Below are 12,083 nucleotides of genomic sequence, written 5' to 3'. Positions count from 1 at the left end.
TACTACTCGAATGGCATCTCACTGGTGTTTTCCCTGCCTTCCTGTATGGTCCTTGAACATTCTTTAGAATTTCATTTTGATTCACTGAAAGTTTTTTTTTAGGGTATCTCTGTGTATGGCTTTTTGAGTGGCTGCTATAAATATTGCATTATACCTGCATAACTTATTCAATCTACTGGGCCTGATGTTTCAACAAGTTGAGTGACATGCAGAAACCTTCGTGTCCCCTTATCCTCTTCCATTGACAATAGCATTGTTTTCATATTTCCCCTATGTACATGGAGAGCCACGTGAGACCTTTTCCAGAGGCCTTTACACCTAGGACATCGACTGTGAAACTTAGTTCCCACCAAGTGAACACACCTGTGTGAGACGAGAGAGGCAGAAATAAACATCAGGAGGTGAAACCTCTTCCGCTGCTTCTCTTTTGAGAAAGTATGAGCAAGGAGCATTTTTTTTTTTCTCTCCAAGGCATCTGTTGTTAGGTCCCCTGGTTCAATGCCAAACTTTACGAGTGTCAAATATGGCACCCGTCCTGCCAACTCGCCTCCAGCAGACATTGTGTGGTCCTTCTGGGAGGAGCTGCCCCAGTGGCTTTCTGACCAAGTCTCCTCCAAGGTCTGGTTCCGGATGGCTCGGAGAACTGCTACTCACAGCTCAGCTTAGTGCCTGTGTCTCTAGCTTCTTGTAGGATTCTTCAGGGCACCTAATAAGGGCCAAACTCTTCCCTGTTTAAATTCACCTCTTCTCTTGCCTGTAACAGAACTCTAGTAGGTAGAGTCCCGCGGCTAATTATCGGCAGAGCTGAATGAAAACTCAGATCTGTTCCGTCTACAGTGGCTTCCAGAAGTCTCCCTCCCCACCATGTTCTTCAAAGGAGGAGGAGTTGAAAGTCCCATATTCTACTTTAAGAACACAAAAAGGGGATGACATGTTTGTACTCCTTTGCTCACCTCTGCACACGTGCAGTGATCTTGACCTGGGTTGGTTAAACTGCAGCTTGGGAGTCAGATACTGTAGCTACTTACTTCCTCAGCAGCACAATGGTGACAGCAACTAGAATATTTTTCTGCTGGGGGGCTGTTACTGGAGCTCAATGAATCAGAGCCTCTGTCTCTTAAAAGATTTAAACTCACTCTGATCAACAGAGAAGCATGTCATCTGCAGTGGCTTTTCCCACTGACCTGCACATGGACAAAGCCCAGACCTGCACCCCAAGGATCTGGACTTTTCAGTTCAGCTGCATCCCACTTTGGGGCCATTTACTGAACCTTTTCTGAACTTCCACCACTCCAGTCTGGCTGGCTTCCTTCCTATGATAAACATATATTTGGTTTTTGTCCCCAATTCCTGACATAACACCTCCTAAAACCCTCTGGAATGATAAAAGTATCTTGTGTATGCTAATAAGATGACTGGTGGCTGGGGACCGCTAGACAGTTTCAGGATGGAAACTGGTCACCAGAAAGACCAAGGCATACTCAGAGGGATGGAACTCTCAGCCCCACCCCACTCCCAACCTCCAGGGAGGGTAGAGAGGCTGGAGACTGAGCTAAATGCCAATGGCCACTGATGTAATCAATCATGCCTGCATAATGAAACCTCCACAAAACCCCTAAAAGACAGGGTTCAGACAGAACTCCAGGGTGCTGAATACACCAAGTTCCTGGGAAGGCAGCATGGCCAGAGAGGTGGATGCAGAACCCTGCTCCTCCCCTTGCTCTATGCATCTCTTCCACTGGGCTGTTCCTGAGCTGCATGCTTTATAATAAACCAGTATTATAAGTAACGAACTTCCCTGAGTTCCAGGGGAGAGGGGTAGTGGTGCTCTGGGAACCACCTGAATGTACAGCCAGTTAGTCAGAAGTATAGGTGGCAACCTGGTGCTTATGATTAGAGTCTGAAGTGGGAGTAGTTTGATGAGACCGAGCCCTTAACCTATGGAGTCTATATTAACTTTGGGTAGTTATGCCTCACCAGGGGGTGGCACAATGGAAAGAGGGGTGACCCGGGACACTGAGGACACACGTTCAAAACCCTGAGGTTGATGGCTTGAGCCCATAGGTCACTGGCTTAAGGCCCAAAGTCGCAGGCTTGAGCCTGGGATCACAGACTCATCTGTAGCCCCCTGGTCAAAGCATATATGAGAAGCAATCAATGAACAACTAAAGTGTCGCAATTACAAGATGATGCTTCTCATCTCTCTCCCTTCCGGTCTGTCTGTTCTCTCTTGCAAAAACAAACAAACAAACAAACAAAAAACTGTGGGTAGTTTGTGACAGAATTAAATTATAGGATACACAGTTGGTGTCCGGAGAGTTGGACAACTGGTATGGGGAAAAAGACCCCACACATTTGATGTCACAAATATTGTAGGTAAAAACTGCCTAAATTTACTGTTCCTTAAAGAAGACAGCACATTTCTACCATAGGCCCTTTGCACTTGCAATTTCCTCTGCTCGAAATCTGCACTTTTTTGATAACTGTATGGAGTATACCCTCACTTCACTATAAAGTCTACTCAAAAAACCTTCTCTAATATCTGACATGGCATATCTGAACTTATTCTTCTTACAAAGCACTTACATGATTCAATCTTCAGTACCTAGTGCTTCCCTGACTGTCCCCAGGGAATTTTCCACTTCAGTATTCCCAGGACCTAAAAAGGTGACTGGCACAAAGCAGGAGCTCAGTAAATATCTGTGGAGTGAATGAGCACCTGCCGGCATGTTGAATGGGGACCCAGAGGTCCTCATCCATAAAACTGAGGTCGCAATGCCGACCTTGGACAATCATCGTAAACATTCACAACGTGGTGATGAGAAAAGCCACAAGAGTGAAAACATGTGCCTGGTGTGGGGTCCACATTTTAAGAATGGACTGATGCTAAGACTGACTGTTTCTCAGCCTCACGTCTCGAACGCCAGGGAGGCTCCAGCAATCACTGAGGACCACACAGCTGTGGCTCCATGGAGGTCATTGCTGAATGGGCGTCAGTGGCTCCCATGAAGATCCTAGAGGTCATGGGGGGAGGGGGTATCGCTCTTCCAACCCTATAAACCAAACAGTGTGAGAAGTGGCAGGAAGAGAGGGGGAGTCAGTTGTCAGCCACCTTCTCCAAAGAGGACCTGGGGGCTGGCTCACTCCCCAGAGCTGCCAAGTGCTGTCCCGTGCCTTCTTGCAGGGTCCTTATGAGAATTCTGATGCTCACGATAGTGTGAAGGGCAACGCAATGTGGAAAAACACAGATGGCGGTGGCCCGGAGTTGAGAAGGGATTCCGAAGAGTGAGACCCAACAGGAAGGAGCTTCAGGAATACCCGAACCTATACACACACTGCTATTTCCCTTCCTGAGCAAGCAGAGTAGAACAGGAGAAAATCCACCTAATTAGGTCTAAAGGGCTTCTTCCCATAAATGGAAAAGATGCAAACAGACAAGAAAGCATTGTGACACAGCTTAATTAAAATGCTTTTTTAATTTCTTAGCTGTATATTAAATAAAGGTACAGCTCATGATTGGCAGCATCTAAAATGAGGTAAAACAGGAATTCAGTTGGAAAAAAATTAAGAACAAGACTCCAAAGCACTCTTGATCCTAAATATTTCTCTATGGGTTCATCCACTTACTTCATGTCCCCGTCTTTGATTCCCACGCCTATTTTCGGGCCGGGTTTACACTGCAGATTCCCCAGAAAAAAAACCCCAGAAAACAAGAAACAAATCTGTCTTTCTCAAGGAGGGTGAACTTCCAACTCTGGAAGGGCCATCCCGGGACCAGCTGTGTCAGCGTTATCTGGGCACTTGTAGGAAATGCACATTCTTAGCCCTGCATGCCCCCAGAACTACTAAATCAGAAACAGTGTGGGGGGGAGGAGCAGTTGTAGCAAGCCCTCCAGTGCCAGAGAAGCACTGCTCTAGGACAAACACCTGGGCCAGACACAGTCAGCTGGATCCCCTCAAATTTAACTGCTCACTGAAGTTTAATTAACACATCCTGGAAATTCATCGTGTACCAGGCACGGTTCCAGGGACCGAGTGTTGACTCACAGTCTAAAGAGGAGGATACGTGCAAACTACTACATAAAACACACAGAGAATGAAACGAGGGCAGACGGAGATGCTAGCACCACACTCTGTTCAGTGGCTGGAGAACTGATCCCAATTCAAGGTTCCTGGTGGGCTTCTCGGAGGAGGTTGGCATAGAGCTTTGGACAGGTTTTCTGTGATAGAGGAGAGAGACGTTCACGCTAAGGAACAAGGACAAGCAAAGGGCACAAGTAGATTCAGAGTCCTATCAGCGCAAGGGGCTGCCACTCACGTACACCCTCCAGAACCTGATTAATTTAACACCCTGCCCCTTTTAACTTTTCACCACAAATTCAACTTGTGGCCATCCCATATCCAGTAGTGGGATTCAGCTGGTTTGCACCGGTTCAGCAGAACCGACAGCTAATTTTTTGTTGGGTTCCTCAAACTGGTTATTAAAATGGCACTTGTAATCAGGGTTCTCTCTAAGGTGGGCACCTGGGCAGCCGCCCAATGTGGAAATCACAAATTTACGTTCTTTACTCTTTCTTAGCGTTCATCTGTGCAACAGTGTATTCTAAGTGCCCATAGTAATGTCCATTCCGTCCATAGATGAAAAAAAATTGCAAGTGGGGACACCAATCAAGAAGCAATACGAAAATACCTTAAATAACAGTCTTATTATTTTTGGTCAGGTATAATTTAATATTTTTCATTAATATTTTAAAACTCTTTCTTGTAACAATCTCGTTTTATGTACCTCTTTTATTGTTCTTATTTAAGTAACATATGCATGAAATAACAAACTACCTTTCAGTATATCTTTTTTTACATACTTAAAACGGTCATTAGGGCTGAAAACCAGTTGTTAAATTATTTCAATCCCACCACTGCCCATGTCCATCCCCCCCTCTTCTGCTTAGGAACAGAACCCTGTTTACATAGAGGGGAGCAAACAGCCAGAGAAAAGACTAGACCTCACAGGCTCTATGGCAGCCAAGCACGCAGTGGGACTTCAGAGAGGCCACTCAGAGGCAGTGTGCCCACTGAGATGCGTGCCCGTTCTGGCCTTCTTCTTGGCTGCTGGTCAGCAAGAATGCTGACACTCAAGCACCATATTAGACACTGAGGTGCCCTACCCTAGGGAATAGGATGGCAGAGCAGGAAGATGGTTCCGAGGAATCAAATGACACCATTAGACCCCCCCCCCATGTCACACCCCACACTGCCAACACCCAGGCTTTTGGGGACGTGAGAGACAAACTGCCTCCTGGTTTAAACGGTACTGTCGTATGCTGCTGAGCCTCATTGTAACTGACACACTGCTCACTCCCATCAGCATCCTCTTCACCTACAGGAAGTCCGGTTCTCCCTCCTCCCTTGCTGAACACCTTTGCCTCCACTCCCCATTTCCCTCTCCATCTTCTGCCATTCTTCTTAAGAACGCAACCACAGATCCTTTAGCCTGACAGCCAAGTAGAACAGCATTCCCAAGTATCTTCACCCGCACACCCCGGGGCGCCTCCCTCCCCTCTACGCCCTCACTGCCCAACATGGGGCCAGCTCCCGATCACATACATCTGCAGCACTTGGGAGCTCGTCAGAAAAGCATACCCTGTGGCCCACTCCACGTTTACAAACTACAGTCTGGGCCCTGGCCAGGTAGCTCAACTGGTGAGAGCATCGTCCTGTCACACCAAGGTTGCAGGTTTGATCCCAGTCGGGGTACATATAAGAATGAACCAGTCAATGCACAAATGAGTGGAACAACAAACTAAAGTTTCTCTTTCTTTCCCTTCAAAAAAAAAAAAAAAAAATCAATGACTTAAGAGTCTGCATTTCATCGAGATCCCAGGGCACTTGTAAGCCCCCAGTTTGAGACACTTGCTGTCGACATCACCTTGCCTCCAGGGGCTCACCCCCAGACCACAGATCAGAAAACCCATTTGCTGGCGATACCGTCCTGTCCCTCCTGGCCCTCCAGGTCTCGTGCTCCTTGTCAACTTTTCCTACAGCCTTGAAAGTCACCTGTAGTAACTCAGATTGCTACTCAGTCTTTCCTCAACAACATATAAGGTCTACGGAAAGTTCTGTTCCGTTTTTGGAATAAAACAAAATACAAATTTTTCTTACCGTCAATAAACTTTATTAAATAATATAATTGCCATTATTATTAATGATTTCTTGCCAGCGTGAGGGCAATTTGTATATCCCATTTTTGAAAAATGTTTTATCTTTTGATGTGAAAAATTGAACCAGTGCTGGTTTGATATCTTCTTCATTTTTGAATTTTTTGCCCTTCAAAAAATTTTGTTAAGGACAAAAACAAGTGATAGTCAGTATTATTCCTTCACCAAACATTTTCAATAAATTTCTACATGCTTCTGTAGCATTTCTTCCTTGTTGAAGTTTATAAAAATTACAGTGGCATAAATGAACTTTATCAGTAGCCATGGGTAGGTACACTATCGCTTCACACATAAGACTAACGTGAATCAACTTTGTTTTAGTTAATTTGCCACGTCAGTATGTATACATTAAGTGATAAAAATAGAGAGGCACACATGCGCCAAATAAACATGTGCTTACGTGTCGAAACTTGTTGTGATAGGAACGGACAGAACTTTCTGGTAGACCTTATACTTGCACACTTCCTTGTCTTTGTGTTTATTATTCCCTCTGCCTGAAATGCCCTTCAAAACCTCTGACCACCTGTGAATCTAACTCTTCAATGCATGCCAATCAGATGCCACCTCTGGGCACGGGCATGTGGGGGACCGGGGCCAGGTCTTCCCCACCAGCACAGCGGTACAGCTGCAGGCTCTGGAGCCCATGCCATTTACTACCGCGAGCACGTTAAGTAACCACTCTCTGCCTCGGTTTCTTTTTCTGTAATAGTTAATAACGGGAACCAGATTTCACAGGGTAGTTCTAAAAAGGAGGTGATGAAATGAAAGCACTTGGAAGAATGCTCAGCACAAGGCCACTTGATAAACAGTAGGTTATACAGAGACCCCGCGGAGTAGACACAGTGGGCACTCTGTCCGCTGACGTTCACCGAACCCAACTTGCAGTTTCTGGATTGAATTCTGTGCCTTAATTTTTCCTGGGCTCCTGAGTCCACCCCCTCCCCACTCTTCTCCATGGCCCAGCAACGTGCAGGAATCCAGTCCCAGCAGGGACATCATTTGGATGAAAGAATATTTTCCGCAGCCATCCTAGTCTTCAGAGCCTCGCCAAGAAATAGAAAGGAAAAGCAATATAAATGTTAATAGGAAATTGTCTATTCGCTCTCACTTTGGCTAATCTATTACAGCACAACAAAGAGGGAATTAAGATAGCTGAAGGGACCGGAGAACACAGAACCTGACATGCCGAAGCCCGAAGGATTTCAGTTCCCAGGAGGAAAGGCCATTCCTGGACAAGCACGGCTGCATGGAAATCAGGACCAAGGGCTTCTCCTTGGGACATCTCCATGGTGGCCCCTGCTTCCTGCCCTGGTCCCCATTCTCCTGGGCACCCGTCAACCAGTCTGACCACGTGCAGCCATGGGTCTACAGGGTAGGGACAGGAAGATGGATATACTGTACTCACTGTCCTCAAGGACTTCTTTTTTTTTTTTTTTTTTTCATTTTTCTGAAGCTGGAAACAGGGAGAGACAGTCAGACAGACTCCCGCATGCGCCCGATCGGGATCCACCCGGCACGCCCACCATGGGGCGATGCTCTGCCCACCAGGGGGCGGTGCTCTGCCCATCCTGGGCGTCGCCATGTTGCGACCAGAGCCACTCTAGCTCCTGAGGCAGAGGCCACAGAGCCATCCCCAGCGCCCGGGCCATCTTTGCTCCAATGGAGCCTTGGCTGCGGGAGGGGAAGAGAGAGACAGAGAGGAAAGCGCGGCGGAGGGGTGGAGAAGCAAATGTGTGCTTCTCCTGTGTGACCTGGCCGGAAATCAAACCCGGGTCCTCCGCACGCTAGGCCGACGCTCTACCGCTGAGCCAACTGGCCAGGGCCTCAAGGACTTCTAAAACAGGCTGACAAATACATCGACAACTATAGTACAGTGTGTGGTAACGCTACTAAGCCAGCGGAGAGGCGCGTTGCCAGATCAGTGGGGTGGGGGAGAGGCGGTCCAAGGAAGTCTTCTCCCAGAGCAGACCCTGAGAGTAAGTTCTAAAGGGTGAACAGGTTATGAGCCTGGCAAAGAAGGCAGGAAAAGAGGTCCCAGGCAGTGAGAATGTTCGGTGCAAAGACCAGGGAACTACCTTGGAATAAGCTGAATAATGGTTCCCCAAAGATGTCCATGGGCTGATTCCTAGAATTTGTGAATGTTGACCATGGCCAATTGGCTCAGTGGTAGAGCACTGGCCCGGTGTGTGGAGGTCCCAGGTTTGATTCCCAGTCAGGGCACACAGAAGAAGCAACTGTCTACTTCTCCCCAGCCCCTTCTTTACCTCTCTCTCTTTCTCTTCCCCTCCTGCAGTCATGGCTCTATTGGTGCAAGTGCTTTGGCCCCAGGCACTGAGGATGGCTCAGTGGAGCCTCCACCTCAGGCACTAAAAGTAGCTCAGTTACGAGCATGGCCCCAGATGGTTAGAGCATCGGCCCCAGATGGGGTTGCTGGGTGAATCCTGGTTGGGGCACATGCAGGAGTCTGTCTCTCTATCTCCCCTCCTCTCACTTGGAAAAGAAGGAAAAAAAGGAATTAAATAAAAAAAATTGTGACAGCTATATTAATGGCCAAAGAGCCTTTGGAGGTGTGATTAAAGACCTTGAGGTGGGGAGATTACCTCAGATGATCTGGCGGAGCCCACCGTAACCACAAGACCCTTATGAGAAACATGCAGGAAGAGTTAACACCAGAGAAAAAGTCGGCGTGATGACAGAAGCAGAAGTTGGAGTGATAACCTTTGCAGATAAAGGAAGAGGCCAAACGTCAAGAAGTCCAGGTGGTGAAATGAGCCAGGAGATGGATTCTGCTCTCAGAGTCTGTGGAAGTCTCCTGACACCCTGACTCTAGCCCGGAAAGTGAACACTGCTGGACTTATGGCCTCTAGAAGGGCAAAAGAATAAGCCTCTCTTATTTTAAGCAGCTAACTTCACAGTGATTTGTTACAGCAGCAAGGAGAAACTAATACACATATGTTCGTTGGAATTGCACCTTCAAGAATGTCAAAGAAGAATGCCAGAAAAATGAGACTGAGGGGGCAGCTGAATCAGGAAAGCCTTCTGTGCACCCGATTGAGTTTCTATCTTATCCTTAACATAGGCAGCTGCTGACGGACACTCAGCAGAGGGGGGGCATAATCAGGTTGCCCGTGTAAAGCACTGAATTATCAAATTTTTAGATCTTAAATCTCAGGAATTACCACATGTCTAATTTCCTTTTTTGTGGACCCTCATTTCTTTTTATCATGGGCTATAATGACTTTATGAAGAGACGGATAAACCTATTGGAGAGTAGGTTAACTCTATTTCTAGGCCCACAAATTCCAAGCTAATGTTTTCAGAGATGCATTGCCTATATCTGTGGGGCCATCAGCAGGCACAAGAATGCATGCATGGGCAGTTGTACTGTCCTGGAAATGGGGAGCTTTCCCCAAATCCCGGCCAGATGATAGCTGTGCGCAAAAGTGACTGCCGATCCCCACCCCCACCTCACCTCCAAGAAGGCTCGGGCAGCCAACACTTGAGCACTCATTCAGAGCCAAAAGCTTTGTGAGCCGTCCCTTGTTGGGACCCCCAATGGTCCTCAGAGGAAGAACCCTTCCCGCCAGGGGGACCTTGAGACCTGAGTGATCCAAACCCATTCCCTGATCACAGCTGCTGCAAGGCACGGGGACCACCAGAGAAACCCAGGCAGAGGAGATAAGCCAGCGTCCATGACCTCTGCCCAGTCTCTGCCTACACACGGGAAAGTCTTTAAATGTCACATGGCAGCCAGTTTCCAGGTCCTTGCCCTTCCTACCCACTGCATGTATCATATCCCCCCTCACCCCCACACCTCCTCTTCAGGGCCTCTGCCACCTCTGCCCTTTGCTGAATGTCACTTGCCGCCAAAGGAGTCGCTCACGGGACAGTGAAGCAGCCCCGGATCTGAACGAGTTGGGTTTGCTCTGGCACGGCCACCAGACCTCTGAGGCCACCGGGCAGGCACTGCAGAGGTTCCAAGGCAGTGCCCTGGCTGCGGCTACAGCACAGGACCCCCAGAAAGCGGAGCTCGGTGGACGGAGGAACTCATTTCAAAAATCACCATCCCTCTGTGGGCCTCAGTTAAAATACAGGGCCTCCCCAGCACTCAGCTCCATCCCAAACAGGACATTCCACATTCCACTGAAAGTCATGCTCGGCCTTCCTGGTGGCCTTCCTGGTGGCCTTCCTGGTGGCCTTCCCGTGGCTGGCCACAGGGCGCTCCAGGGTGTTAAACAGCCAAACTGCCTGACAACCTGGGGCCCGGGTGGAGTTTCCAATTTTGAACTTTTTTGGTTTTTTTTTTTTAATTTATAGATTTTAGAGAGAAAGAAAGAGAGAGAGAGAAACATTAATTTGTTGTTCCTTTTATTTACGCATTGGTCGATTCTTGTATGCACGCTGATGGGGGATTGAACCCACAACGTTGGCTTAATTGGGCCAATGCTACAACCAACTGAGCTAATGAACCACTCTAACAGGCTTCACTCTACCCCACTCCCCTTTTCTTTGGGAATCTACACACAGGGACAAGATCTTCCTAAAAAACAGAATCACTGAATTAAAGGGTCTGCACAGTGTCTGCCCATAGCGAACTGGCAGCATGCTTTCCAGAGTGTGTGTCATCGGGTGTCACCCGCGGTTCAGATCTATCCGCCACGGATGAACAAAGGATTTCTGCAATCTCTTTGCAGTATCACGCAAAGCTCAGTCACTTAGCCCCATTGGACTGACGAGGAACGTGAAGCCATGTCAAGTAAAGTGACTTGGCCACAGCCAGACGGCTATGTGGAGACGGGGCAGGGGACAGAATCCACGTCCCAGAATCTTCCTGCTCTGCTGTAGCTGCTGAATTATTCAGACCTTTGAGTTCTCCCAGCCTCCTGCAACGGCTCTCATTTATTAAAGATAACCACAGGCCAGGTTCTGGACGGGGCACTCTATTATACACCTTGTCCACATCCATCCAAGTCAATGAGGCACTCGTCACGAGGACACCGCAGCTGCTGAGGATAGCGCCTACCAGTCGCCGAACGCTCAACATGTGTGAGCCACTATGCAGCGTCCTTGACATCCACGTAGAAACGCTAGAAATCTATGCTCTCGGCATTAATATGTCCAGTTCACGGACGAAAGGAATGAAGGTCATAAAAGGGACTTCCTTTGAGAGCCTCATTGCATAAATGATGGAAAATGCATCCATCAATACATGGATTTGAACACAGGGCTGTCTCCAAAACCTAAGCAATTTAATTGCAACGCTAGACGGCCCCTAACATTAACAACCTCAGGTGTGTGGCCCAGAAGAAGGTTTCTAGAAAAGATGGTGAGGGAAATCAGCGTTCCGCGCCTGTGCGTCTCCCCCGCAACGCGCTGGCTGCGTGTGGCCTCAGCAGCGCCGGGTTTATCTCCACGCCGTCCGACGGGCTGCATACAAATGCATGTCTTTCTCTTCTGAGGGCTGCTTCCCATTAAAACAAACATGGATCGCAAGGGTCGGCCCACAACACAGCGCAGACCTCCAGCAGCACTTCTGACGGCTAGGAGGGGCCTTCTCAGCTGAGCCTCGCCTCGGAAGGAACGTGCAGGCTCCCTCTCAGGGGCACCCCGTGCGGGGCATCGTCCATGACCTCTGCCCAGTCTCTGTCTACACACAGGAAAGTCTTTAAATGTCACATGGCAGCCAGTTTCCAGGTCCTTGCCCTTTCTACCCACTGCATGTATCACATCCCCCCTGTCCCCACACCTCCTCTTCAGGGCCTCTGCCACCTCTGCCCTTTGCTGAATGTCACTTGCTGCCAAAGGAGTCGCTCATGGGACTTGCCAGAGGTGGGAGCAGAAGGGTGAGTGCTCCCAGAAAGCAGCAGC

At 48.4% G+C, this 12,083-nt stretch overlaps 1 protein-coding gene and 1 non-coding gene across 11 annotated transcripts in view; both read right to left on the bottom strand.

The window, feature by feature from the left end:
• The window catches only part of LARGE1 (LARGE xylosyl- and glucuronyltransferase 1), a 565,935-nt gene that overhangs the window by 372,625 nt on the left and 181,227 nt on the right, over positions 1 to 12,083 (bottom strand). The gene's annotated exons all lie outside the window — the stretch shown is intronic.
• LOC136321320 (small nucleolar RNA SNORA76) lies at positions 10,067 to 10,204 on the bottom strand. The gene has a single exon (XR_010728583.1). It is a non-coding gene; the product is annotated as a small nucleolar RNA SNORA76 (small nucleolar RNA).

The sequence above is a fragment of the Saccopteryx bilineata genome, chromosome 1, assembly GCF_036850765.1.
Source record: "Saccopteryx bilineata isolate mSacBil1 chromosome 1, mSacBil1_pri_phased_curated, whole genome shotgun sequence".
NCBI classification, from domain to species: Eukaryota; Metazoa; Chordata; class Mammalia; order Chiroptera; family Emballonuridae; genus Saccopteryx; species Saccopteryx bilineata.
The sequence above is the reverse complement of the archived record's forward strand: the minus strand, read 5'-3'. Positions and strand labels throughout refer to the sequence as shown.